At 39.5% G+C, this 13,229-nt stretch overlaps 1 long non-coding RNA gene across 1 annotated transcript; it reads left to right on the forward strand.

Moving 5' to 3' along the window:
• Positions 1 to 4,292: 4,292 nt before the first annotated feature.
• LOC133226423 (uncharacterized) lies at positions 4,293 to 10,103 on the forward strand. Its single transcript, XR_009729499.1, has 2 exons — positions 4,293 to 4,438; positions 9,847 to 10,103. It is a non-coding gene; the product is annotated as an uncharacterized LOC133226423 (long non-coding RNA).
• The last annotated feature ends 3,126 nt before the right edge of the window (positions 10,104 to 13,229 follow it).

Below are 13,229 nucleotides of genomic sequence, written 5' to 3' on the forward strand. Positions count from 1 at the left end.
GGTGTGCAAGGCAGGTGACCCTTCTGCTGGGACATCTAGGCTGGCATTTCAACCAAGAGTGGAAGGCATCTAGTACTACTGAGTGCAACTCTCTTCTAGTTCTTCCTTTCCCAAATAAGAGTGAAACTCCTCATCAGTTCAGTGAGACCCAGATATTGGCAGTGCTAAGAGCATTTCAATGCCTCCCCTCTGCAGGCCATGGGTTCTTGCCATCATCTTGCTGTGATTGTGCCATGTCATCATCTCTGAGAGGAGATAGCACATTTCCTTCTAAAGTCTGCATTTAATCTTTTTATGAAAAGTATACTTTTTTCATTCATTTAACTATGTTCTCTGATAGGAGCTCTTCAGGAGTCTTATTTTTTAATCACTGCTTTGCTCCAAGGACAGGAGAAGTTTAAATGAATGAATGCTCTACTGTTCCTAGATGTCTCCATGCCGTCTCCTCTGAAGCAAAAGCAGTGGGTCTGAGTCATCCTTGCAGTATTCCAATTTCATGCTGAAATCAATGGGGCCACACAAGACAAAAAAACTAATGCAGCAGTGAATTAGCAAAAACTTAGGGTCTGTAGCATTCATCTCTGCAGTGCTCCATAGATGACATTGCTGGTTAAACTATGGGTGCCATTGCTACCTTAAATTAGTTTTCAGAGGGATAACTTCCTCATTATTTCCTTGGGATAGCAAGAAAGTGGAAGATTAAAGTTGTAATATTGTCCTTATTTAGTTTTAATCTTTCTTTCCTGTGTTTTATTATCTGAGACACTGGATTTTTCCCTGAGAGCTGTGATCCTTTGACACATCTATTCAATATTACCATTTATTTGTTTAGGCCAAGATACCTGATCTTACTATGTTAGATGTTACAGCAAAGTTCTTGCAGGCTCAGGGAGTTTGTGAAATGAAAATTCCTCTCCTGTTAAAAGAATTCTTCTTTTCTTGGAAGAAATGTCAGGAACACCTTTGTTTTGTAAGTACCTTATTTTTAGCAATGCCTGTTGAAACCTGTATAATGGTTTCATATTCTGAATATTGTTTTTTCTTTCTGCAAAGGTTGAGGGAGTTGTCAGGACTTATCACATTGACAGAAGGTTTTAAAAGTATAAAGGGTGATGAGAAGGGCTCACTGTAACTCCTAACAGCATATAAAAATGAGTAATGTTCAGCTTAACAGTTTTGATGCTGTTTCCATTAGCATCATCTATGAAAGCCTCAGCAACTCTCTGCCCTGCCAGTTAGTCCTCTCATCTACCCCAACTCACTATTAATTTGTCTTCTTGGATTGTCGTGGCCTCAGCCTCGATCTCCAGCATTATCCACAGTATCCTGACTTCTGGGAAAATGGGGAGAAGGCAAAGAAAAAAATATTATAACCTAGCCTGAAAGTGTGGGGAAACTGTTTGAGTTCTCTGTGCAATGCTCCTGCCATGCGGAGAAACGTGATTATTTAGGAGCTTATGTACAGACTGTGCTCATTCAAAGATGCTCACACATTCATCCCAAGGCATGCATTGATCTAAATTTCTGCCTCTGAACATGACATGATGTAAAAGTTAGTGCAATATATTTGGCAAATGCAGCCAAATACCACTTGATGAATCACCAGTGCAATCCACCAGTACCACAAGCTTATAGCAAAAGTCACTGGTGATAATTTTTTCCCAAATGGCACAAAAATTATGAGCGTGATGTTCATAATGTCTCTAAGTAAGCGGTTTTAATACTGGTCAATATGAAAACAAATGCAAGCAGTTTCTGGTTAAATCTCTGCAGTAAATCCTCTGATTACAAAGTATATGACTGATAAAATGGATCACAGGGTGTGAGTAGATGGCACAGAGCATACTGTCCTCATTGTTTAGCTTGAGAGAGACACAGAAAAGTTACTTGAGTTAGAAACTGAGTGAAGCAATCAGCTAAAGAGCTGGGAACAACAGCATTATGTGCTGTCAAACTAAATCTAACCTGCTGAAAATATGAGCAGGGCAAGCAGTGAATTTGCCTGTCACTTCAGTGCCCTTACTGATGATAAGACACTACTGAAACCATTTATCTTATTGAACACATATATATTTAAAATATGAGCACTATCCAAGCCTTTAAATGAGGACAAGCTCTAAAGGAAACCCAGATATTACACTGAGAAATGTTAAGAAAATTCAGTTGGTATAGCACAAATATTTAGAGTTGAGCTTTCTATACCTAGGTACACACATTAACAGTGACATCAGGCAACGTGTAACCTAAAGCTTCATACTGTATGTTAGTATGATCTTTTGTAGTAGAAAGTATATAGATATAATCACTCTCCCTGAGTATTAGAAATGAATGATTTTAAACATGAGATTAAAGTTTTGGATTTATATGTTCTTTTCTTTTCTTTTTTTTTTTCTTTGAGGAGGCCTAGTTGTGGTTTGGTTTTGTTTGGGTTTTCTTTTTCTTTTTTTATTTATTTTTAAAATACAGCTGTTGTTACCAATACTCTGAAACTTGAAAAGGGAAAATGACCTGAAACAATGGAGTACAACCCGACTGTTTTCATTTTTGAGTCAAGCAAGAAACAAATTTTAATTGACTGTAAGTTACCTAGATTTTTTAAAACCTCTTCATTTGTATAATGCATTTGTTGTTGACACTCATTATGAAGTTTTGTCATAACACATACATTTTACTCTTTTGACTTGAGAGCTCCTTTTAAGTCTTCAGTTTCAATTTGGCCATCTTCACGTCTGTGTTGAGGAAAGAACACAATGGTGAAAACAGGCTTTGCAAAACCTATCAATCTTGGGTTTCTGCCCAATGATACAATAGAGGACTTGGCTATATAAATGTGTATGTTCTTGAAACATCAGAGGTGAAGAGAAATGGAAATCAGCTCTATTATGCCAGTCAGTATGTGTAGGCTATGTCTAATTCAACTGGCAGTTCTGAAGGCGGCTTCATACACAGGAGCTATCAATGTTCAGCCTCTTGAATTTTGCAGTAAATTGAATTTGATGGGTTGGTAATCTCATCTGCTTTGCTAAACTGGCACCCTTCTAGACACACCTTTGACCTAATGTGTGCCTGATCTGTCAACAATGGAGTTACCTCTGTACTTGGCATAAATAGAGTAGATGGAGAGATGGAGTAAATGGCATAGACTGAGGCTGCTATGGCAGTCCTTTGGTGTTTTGTTCCTGCCTGAATAGAAGGTTCAAGAAACATCATAATTTCCTACAGAACATGTCCAACAGAAGGCTGTTGTTTTCACATTGATTTTTCTTATGGATCTGGTGTCAGTATTCACATAAAGTATTTATTCTATTTGTGTGCAGATGGTAGGGGGCACTGCTTTTAAGACAAGAAGAAAAAGTGGTCAACGAACAGAGGGGGTTTTAAGATTTCCATTCTCTCCCCCCAGCTCCCCAAAGAAAGGAATCTTCATTTTTGTTATATTTTCTTTAAAAAAAAATCAGACTTTTTAAAACTAAAAATTTTCTTTCTTTTTTTCCCCTCCTGGTATCTCTTAAAGATTAATAGAATATTGGAAGATGGAGGCTTTCAAGTGTTTTAAGGCTAAGACTACATTCACTGAAGTCACTGAGAGCTTCATGACTAATTTTAGTAAGGAGGGGGAAGGTGAGCAATCCTTGCCAGCTGACATCAGACAGGGAGCTGAGTACCTCCACGATTGCTCATCTGTTGACAGTTTGAAAGTATTTTGCTATCTTTAAATAGATCACATAAAAGGTCCCTTCTAGACGTGCTTCTGAAAACAGGGGAAACTTACAATAAGTTTTCTTGGCTATTCTTGTTTTGCTTCTTTTCTTCTTTGCTTGGAAATACCACCCACCAATTTCTTGACTGTTCTCCATCCTGTTCCATTTCCATCCCCACCCTTTACTCACATAGCTATGTATGACTACAGGTCATACATAGGACGACAGGTCCAACTACATAGGATCCTCTGTGATCCACCTCTCCAAACCACAGAAATGCTGAGTGGAAGGGACTTGTCAAGGTTATCCAGTCTAATCTCTCAATCTCTCCTTAAACAATATTTGCACAAGAAATTTAGGAGCATCAATCTTCTTTGCCAAGTGATACCATCTGATGAAAAATTTAGGACACCTGAAGCTACATGATCACTTCAGTCTGAACCCTATTCCTCTTCCTCATCTCCTCTGCTTATCTATCACTATGGTAGGCTGCCTAGCTTTTCAGTTGGTCACTTCTAGTTTTGTTCTCTCCCACTGGTCCTTCTCACTCCACACTGAGTTGTCTAACTTTTTGTCACTTTGAAAGACTTAATTCCTCCTGTCTGTGTCCTCTACAAGTTAGTAGGTTCTTTTGGATTTATGCAGAGTTAGTTTGGGGTTTTTTTTTCATCCAAAAAAAATGGGCACAAGACTGTTGGGCACACCTGGAAGAAAAGGATAATCAAGCACCACAGAAGGTAGGAAGCAGTGGTTTGATTTCCTTAATGCTGGAGCACTCTACAAGAAAAAATCACCTCTCAAATCATTTGAGTTCATCTAGCAGCATATACCAAGATAGCTGCTTCACTGCCTAATGATTAAGGCCATTAAAATAGAGTAAGAAAGCTTTCTTGTTCTTTCTACCCATTTCAGACAAGAGTACAGCCATTCCATGAGTTTTCCTTGGCTTGAAATGGCTGCCCCTCCCATCTGATAAGACAGAAGAAACCAGGGCATGTTGGAAGCAGAGTACCACCAGAATAAATGCTCTTGCAGCAGCTAATGCTGCAACTGAGTTATTGATGCTGGAGTGTTGAAGCATGGACTTCAAGGTACAGCAAACATGGCGAAAAGTGAAGAGGGAAAGGTGTGCTGAGATGGTAGGCTTGGGGAAAGAAGCCAAAGTAAAAATGATTCTGCCAAGGAGCTGTGTGCTGCTGTGCTTCCAAACAAAACATAATGGCTAAGACAGCAGCAGAGTCATTCATTAGAATGACTGTTTTAGCTTTTCAGACAATTAGCCTGATAATTATGCCACTTATTTATTATAATAGCATACAGTTAATGGATGTTATACAAGAGAATTAATGACTCTAAATTATTTTAGAAATACCCTGAATGCAGTCTTTTTAAATAATAATGCAGAACATTTCCATAGGATGTTTAAATAAGTTGCAGATTGCCATGTCAGGGCATCCTGCTATCAAGGCATGCTGACCTCTGTTCAAAAGCCATACTTGCTTCTCAGAAAGTCAAATGTCCATTAAGGAATAATATTGCTTGCCACAGGGCTGGGAGCAGGAGCCCGAGGCTGCTGTGTGCGTTACCAAAGCAGAGATACTTTTCAGCTCAGTAACAAGTAGTGTATATCGGTTAAGGCTTTGCTAGCGCTTTTCTTCCATCAAAACCAGGGCAATACATTGTCTGCCTCAGCCTTGGCTTGGTTTGTGTACTGCCTCTTTGTCAGATAGAGGTGGTGCCTTTGCGTATGGGCTGTGGCAGGTCTATTTATGATCTGCTCAGCACTCCCTGTCAGAAGCAGTTAAGATACCTTCACCCAAGGAAGTGCTACTTGTTATTCTTTTGTTTAAAGAAAAAACAAACAAACAAACAAACAAAAAAAGGTCATTTGGACTGAAAATGCCTCTTTTCCTAGCCAAAGTGGGGGAGGGTTCTAAACAACTGCCTGCTGAAGCAGCACATCAGAGCAGAGAAGGATCAGAAGCTGGAAACTGCCACAGCACAGATGATGATGACTGAGTTTGCATGGATAAATCAAGCAGCATAGTTTTCCAACCCTTAGCCAATGTTTCAGCTGGCTGATCCAAGGATCCGTTTAGTGCAGTGCAACAGTGTGACCTTGCCTTATTTCACTAATTGTCATTAAGATGTGAGAACGCCCATGAGTTAAAGTACTTGCAAATGAGAGAAAGGGATTGTCAGGTCCAAGAATTCAACAGGAGAAATACAGCCTTGACAAAGGTGTAAAGATCTAAGGAAGAAAAAAGAATAAGCAGGGAAGAAGATGGCAATTTGGGGATGTCGAGCATCAGCCTGTTCTCATGTAGAAAAACAGACAATGGCTGCCCCACCCACTGTGCTAGAAGGGATGTAGGGGCTGCCTTGTTGGGGTAGTGAATGTGCTTTTCTTAGCCAATGTCGGACAACCAGCAGCAAAGGTTGCTTCATTCCCCTACCCCAGTGTCCCACCTGCACCATTTTTATATTGCAATCAGATTAGTTCCCATGCCCAACTCCCTGTTCACGCCAATAGCGCAGAGACAAAAGAGCCCAGCAGTGGCTGCTTAGTGCCACACTGTTGTTTTCAGATGCCTCCAGCCTGCGTTGAGGCTGCAAACCCACAGTAGCTTCACAGGGCTGACGTTGCTCTCAGCAGGGACACAGCTTTGGCATGGTGGTTGTACAGCCTCTGTGTCCCAGCCAAGACCAGGGCTGGGATATGTGAATCCTAACTACAACAGCTATGCTATTATTGAAGCTGTGCATGCCAGCCAACAATGAGTTGTTTGCACTGATTTGCAGGGAGCACCCTGGCTGCTGGCCAGTTGTATGCCTAAAGCTGCAATATTCAATATCTCCGTTTATATCAAAGGGGCAGGATGGTGTGTACCTTTATGTGTGTCTTGGGTTTGTGACACTGTGCTGTATTTTTAAAGAATGGCAAGCTGTTCTGTTCTACAAAGCAGCACCCACTGAATGAGACGAAATAGCCAGGTACTTAAGTGTGTATTCTTGCATAATGGTGGCTAACCTATAAGGGAATGAAAACTATGAACCTGACAAATCCAATAAAATAAAGATAATTATGCCTTCTGTACCAGGTATTCTGACAACACGAACAATATGTGTTCAGGAAGAATAAAGCTTCATTGAAACAACAGGGGAAGTAATGGCACCTAGTATTCATGGGGCTGTAACAAAATGTTGTTTACAGATCTCCACTGCTTGTGAAATTATCTGTACTGATGAAACTGGATGTACTCTAAAGCAAAGATTGAAGGAGCATAAAACATGTAATATTGTAGTTACAAAGCACATAAAATCTTATTGGATCTGTGATAAATATTTGTGCCTGAGCAATTTTACTATTTTACAAACTACTTTCTCTGGGGAATGGTTAAAGTATACAAGGACACCCTATTTATCAGCCTTAAAGTCTAGTAGCTCCCAAGACCTATGAAGAGGATGTAATGTACCTGTTCTCAAAAGTGTCTAATTAATTGTTAAGTCTTGTATTGAAAATATCCTTTTTTTTTTTAAATTTAAAGCTGCTATCAGTAGAGAGATGTATCATCTCTTGGGCTGCATAAAGGTAGAATAGGTCTCTGAAATTATGTTGTTTTGGAATTGAAGCCATATATTACAAAAAACTCCCCATGAGGAAGAGGGAGCCCATAGTGCAGAGTTTAATGGAAAAACAGATACTGCATTCAGCTGCAGTACAACACTTTAGGAAGTTGAATGTGAGGCTTGGAAGAGGCTGTGCTGCACATTTAAAAAGTGTTTACCTAAACATGCAGGCATGTACTTTTGCAAGATTTGGTAATGGGGAAGGAGGGCTTTTGAAGACAGAGATGAAACTCCCTGAGTGGCAATGAAATCTTTTCTCCAATTGTGTATTTTAAACTCCATAAAGATCTAACCTGGACAAGTAATTTTATTTGTTTTTCTTTTTTTAACCTGGATTTTTTTATGCATTTACATAGATGAGTTTTAGGTATTTGTCTGTGTCCTTTTTGGGCTATTCCTGGGTTTAGCGTTTTTTCCCTTTCTTCAGAAGTCACCACCTTTCCTCTTGTATAGAAGGAATTTACAATGCTAAAATTAAATCCTCTCTTTCCCTACATCCTCTGTTTTCTCTTTTCCTAGATCACTTGCTTTCTTTTCAAAATCTCAAGCTTGCTCCTATGTCAGCTCTCCAAAGGAAGAGCTTGCCTTCTCCTTTTTCTAATAGCATCTTATCTCTCAACTTGCTTTTTGTTCACTAACCAACGTGGAGGTTAATCCCTTGTTCTTGGAAACAAGCATTTCAATCATTCTTCATAGAGGTGCCTGCTAATTACCTTTCAGGTCAAACAGTCTCAGGATATAGTTTGCATGGTGCTCGCATTGAGAATATAGTTTGCATAATGTTCACATTGAATCATCAGTGTGGTTTCTGGAGAATTCATTTAGAAAGCAGAAGAGGCTGCTGAGTCTCCACATCTGATCTGCCACAATTATACTGGGGAGGGCAAACACCTCTCAGCCTGGTGCAAATCTCTATACTTCTGAATACCTGGCTGACAGTATGTAAAAAACATGGAATAATGAGTTCAAATGGTGTCTGTCATCATGCAGCAGCAGTGCAGGAGGTCTGGTGTAGGGCTGGAGCTGTGTGGTACAAGGAGTTATCAGTGTTGCCTCTCTGAGCAAGGTAAGTGTTCTATCCACCTTTTTGTGGAGGGAGGAGGGAGGTAATATTGTAAGGAACTGATATAGCTGCATGGTTTCATGTTGGATTGTGGCAAGAACAGCAGTACTTAGGGGAAGGTGCTTTTGTTTTGGAAGCAAATTCAGCTAAAAAGCTACCCAGTAACCTCAGAGTAGCCTCTTGAATTTGGGGCATGCAGGGAATTCAAGGACTTCATAGCCTTTGGCTCACTTAGACTTTTGTCAGATGAAAATATCTTCTCAAGGTAACAGTCAGCAATCAAACATCTACAAGAGCAGGGGTGCAGTAGGGAGAGGCAGGCTGCCATGGGTCATTTGCAGAGCAGTTCCATATAATGTATGTTTGTTTATTGCCACCTAAACACTATTGCATGCATCTCTGGGGCTGTTTGGGGGTTAGAGCAGAATATTCTGTATTATGGAGTAAGTGTCTCCACATTAAGTTTTTCATAACGCTGAAACTGGGCAATGTAGCAAGTGGGTTAAAGTAACCTTAGCCAAAATGATCAAAGGTAGACAGCTCTTTTGACTAGGTTGCTCTTCAGAGTCATTGATGGGCACAGCCTCACCAAGGCAGTTTTACCCATTAGCTGGAGCTAGGTGATTTGGACATGTTTAAATGCCAGGGCAGGAAGCTCAGTGCTGTGCAGCTGTAAATAATTTCATAGTATCCCATCTGTTTAAGCATCCTTAGCTGGCTGATCACTTTCTATTAGTTATGTGGTCAGAGCTGAGATTAAACTAAAGTCTTGCAATCCACTTGGGCAGCTTTCACAGACACATGATCTTACAAGCAATTTGGCCACCAGGCCACTATAGGCAGCTCACAGAGGTATTCAATTACCAGCCCTCTCACCCATTTCATTTCTGGAACAGTGATGTAAACAAAGGTGTCCGTAGGTGAAGCTGAAAATCTGGATTGAATTATCAAACCTGCAGCACATCACATGGGTTTTATTTTTGTGTTGTACATCTTAGTTCTGAGCCAAAACTGGATATTGATTATTTCTTGACTGGTATTGAAACACCTCTGGGAAAATCCTTGCCTCTAACTGCTCTCAACAGACATTTAAGCTAACAATTTTGCTGCTATCTTCATAACAAGAAAAAAGTAGCCAGAACGGTAAACAGGAGATGTTTAGCCACATCCAACAGCAGTCATCACTCCCAGCACTTTTCTGGGAAATTGCTTTGACGAGTTAATTTAGTGGGTGCTGTTAAAGGCAAGCTGATGAGAGATTTTCTCCTGAGCATTGCTCTTTCTTGGACAAGAGAAAAGAGTTGTGTGGGAACATAGCAAGAAAATGTATTGGAAGCAAGGGACTGAGATTTCTTCAGTTTAGAATATTCTGTTTCCGTCAGCAATCATTAATCAGAACATGTTTGTTTTCTTTAATGCCTTGCAAAATCTAAAAGGGACATTTTCATCCAGGTTACCAGTGATAATAAAGGACGAGGTGATGGGAGCTACCAGGTTTTGAGAACACCTACAACGAGAATGGTAGAAAGATAGAAAATCTGTCACAAAGTCTCATGTAAGAGAGACAGGACATCCTTAAGCAAAGCTGACACAAAATCAAGACTTTTCAAGGCAATACCTGCAGTAAAATATAACTATTCTGACACTGTCAGTCTCTGCAAACATCTCCTGGTGCATTATTTTACACCTAGTAAAAAATTTCCACATCAGTAATATGTGATTTTTATTGCACAGTACATGTCTCAAAACCTGGCTTTAGAAATTCTTGAGGAAAAGTGAATTAGTGAATTATTCAGTGCTTTGCTTCCATAGTGCCATCTCCAAGAAAGAAATCACATGAGGGTGAGCAGCTTGGGAGAAATAAAGTTAGGAAGGGGGCCGCAGAAAAAGACTGAGATGTGAAAGCACAATTTAATAAGACAGACAAAGTCAATTTTTCTTTCTCTTTTTTCTTCTTTTTTCTTCTTTCACCCCAATAGATTTCTGTAGAAAAATGGCCAGGAAAAGAATTTGTCCATAGTTCTGAATTATCCTGAATGACAAAGGCACGCGTTGGTGTCCGGAGATGAAGCAGACAACTCATCTGAAGACTGAATACAATAAACGTAAACAGTGATAGGCTGTTTGGGGCAGAAGTAAAATGACCCCTAGAAACTTTTTTTCTTTTGCTTAAGTTGCTTCCAAAGACACATTCTGAGTACATTCTGATACTCCCTGATAGCTGCACTGAAATCAACACATTGACAGAGTGCCAGTTTTGGCATGACAAAATGCATGTATTGCTCAAAAGGCTTATCTTTAAATTTATTTAATGATTGTTTCATATGCCACATGCTGGGTAATAGTAGGAGATGGCTCCATTGCTTTTGAAACAAAATCAACTAGATTAAACAAATCCCTTTTGGCTAAGAAAAGATGAGTTCTTGAGGCTGCTATAAATACAACTGTACTTTAGCCCTGTGCTCCTACACTCATTACTTGGTGCTTTCTCCAGACTTCTGGTTGGTGGCCAGTGCTGCTTTAGCTAAATTGTTTATTGGCCACTACAACTTTTTTTAAACAATGTGGTGGGTGTAGTGTCTTTAGTGGAGATTTCCCACCTCCATAGGCTTACCCAGCTTAAGTAACTGACCACAATTGCTCATGTTTTCAAACCTGCTGGACATCATATACCTTTGGGCGGGGGGTGTGAGCCCATACTTTTCCCCATAGGTTTTAGGGACATTCCTGTGTCCTACCAAGTGTCACAATGTGTTACCAGTATAATTATTGTCTCCTCAAATGGTGCCCTGGCTCAATGTCAACCTTGACACCTCTCCTGTCAATTAAAAGTCTTGGGATTGTCTATCCTTCCATCAGCTGCCCACCGCTTCTGCTGCCTTTACTATCTGAATATCTTCTCCTGTCTTGGGTCTCACAAGACAGCACATTTTGGCAACTGCTGCAAAAATAAAAAGTTTAAGTTTGTTCTTGTAACATTTTGTCTCTGGAAAAAAACAAACAAACCAACCACGAAAATTAAGGAGGTTTTTTTCCTGACTTCGTGTCCATAGTTCACTCTGCAGAACTGGATTGTATGGTGATAGTGTCAGAGTCCACCTGTGCATAAAATCAGAGACTAGGTCCTTGTTCTCATTATTGGCCACATTTACCTAAGAGCGCTAACAACTCAGTCACCAGACTTCTCAAACTCCCTTCAGTTTTAGTAGCTTATTGACCAGGATGTTGAAGTGATCTTGCTTTTTGGAAAATAGAGTTGATAGGTTTTGGCTTTGGAAGCACCTGATGCTTTTTATATTCCTTTTCCTTCAGAGGCAACACTTGATTTCTTTCAAGGTATAATGTTTGATTCTCAAAAGGAAATTTGAGATTGTATAACATGTAATTAATGTGATTCACAAATTCACAATTTGCATTTTCCAGTTATATCTACAAAAGCCTGAGATGCTGGCTCTGTGGATGTGCTGGGAAGCATTGAATTAGCTTCTTTCCTTATAGTCTCTATAGGTGTTAGGTTTCTTATATCATATGTTGCTTGGAGAAAAAAGTATTTCAGTAGCCTTAGACCATCCTTTGAGAAAACAGATCTCTTTCCAGTTCATGAGCCGGAACAGGAAAGTTGGTCATTGCTTTGCATGCCATTACAGACCAACTGACCTGGCATTCTGTCATGCAAAGTCTCTGCTTATGGCTTAATTTTAGACCCAGCATATCAGAAAGGTTTAATATTTGTTCTTCTTTTTAACATTGGTAACTTTTTCTTTTTTTTAACATTAGTAGCTGTAAGTAAACAACACTTTACCCTGGAATAATGATGACCAAAGCATTGGACACACTTTTCTTCCTCAGATATTCTATTGTAGGTTTTTTTCTTCCAAAAAATATTTATATAGTTTTTCTCCCCCAGGCCTGATGTATATTTGTCTTCCTGTTCTACCAATATATGATAAAAGCAACATCAGGAATAATGCAGAAATTAATTAAATACTTGCTTTTTAACAATGAATTCTAAATACCATTTATAAATAAAACAGAATATACAGATTCATAAGCAGCAATGTCTCTGCTAATGGGAGATATTGTTCCATGACTGCATGCCCAGTCAGAAATTTGTAGATCCATAAACAAAGTCTGGTTGTGGGCTTGATATTCTTTTCAGTCTTACCTACCTTTTTCTGTAAAGTTGTGCCTACATTCTTGCACAACAACAGGCTGGGGAAATGTTATTTCTGTTCCTCAGGGGAGGAAAACCTTACAATGAAAAGCATGCATTAGTAATTTTTGCATGTAGCACAGCAGCTCTTAGTGTAGAATCTTCGTTGATTGCCTGTATCTTTTCCAAGTCTTTAACTTGACCTAATGCTATTTGCGAAAGGACATGGCTTTCTATGTTGTGAACTAGCTCTCAAACAACTCAGAGTCACACTTCTAGTTTTCTCCGTTTGTAAACTTGCTCCTATATCCCATGCCACATGCAGTGGCATGAACTTGTCCATAGACTTGCAGAGAAATGCTCTATGGTGCTCACTGGAGTCTCCTGAGATGCTTGTTGCCTGTTTTTGTAGTGTACATTTTAAATTAAAGTGCAAGGGTGCCTTCCACCCCCAACAGAGAGCTTGTTGAAGCCCTGGGCTGTCAAATGCAATTATTTACAAAGGATCTTAACAGGACTTGCAAGTTTTTTTTTTAATAAAATAAAAAATAAATAAACAAACCAAAACACCAACAGCAAAAAAATGACATTAGGGTCAATTGTCCTTTCTTTAAAATTGGTTTCATGGAATTAATCTCTCCCAGGGAGATTTGAGGCACTCCTGGAATTACTGCATAATCAA

The sequence above is a fragment of the Neopsephotus bourkii genome, unplaced genomic scaffold (genome assembly GCF_033783945.1).
Source record: "Neopsephotus bourkii isolate Nb327-2 ecotype Australia unplaced genomic scaffold, CSIRO-AGI_Nbou_v1 NB_1781, whole genome shotgun sequence".
Lineage (NCBI taxonomy): Eukaryota > Metazoa > Chordata > Aves > Psittaciformes > Psittacidae > Neopsephotus > Neopsephotus bourkii.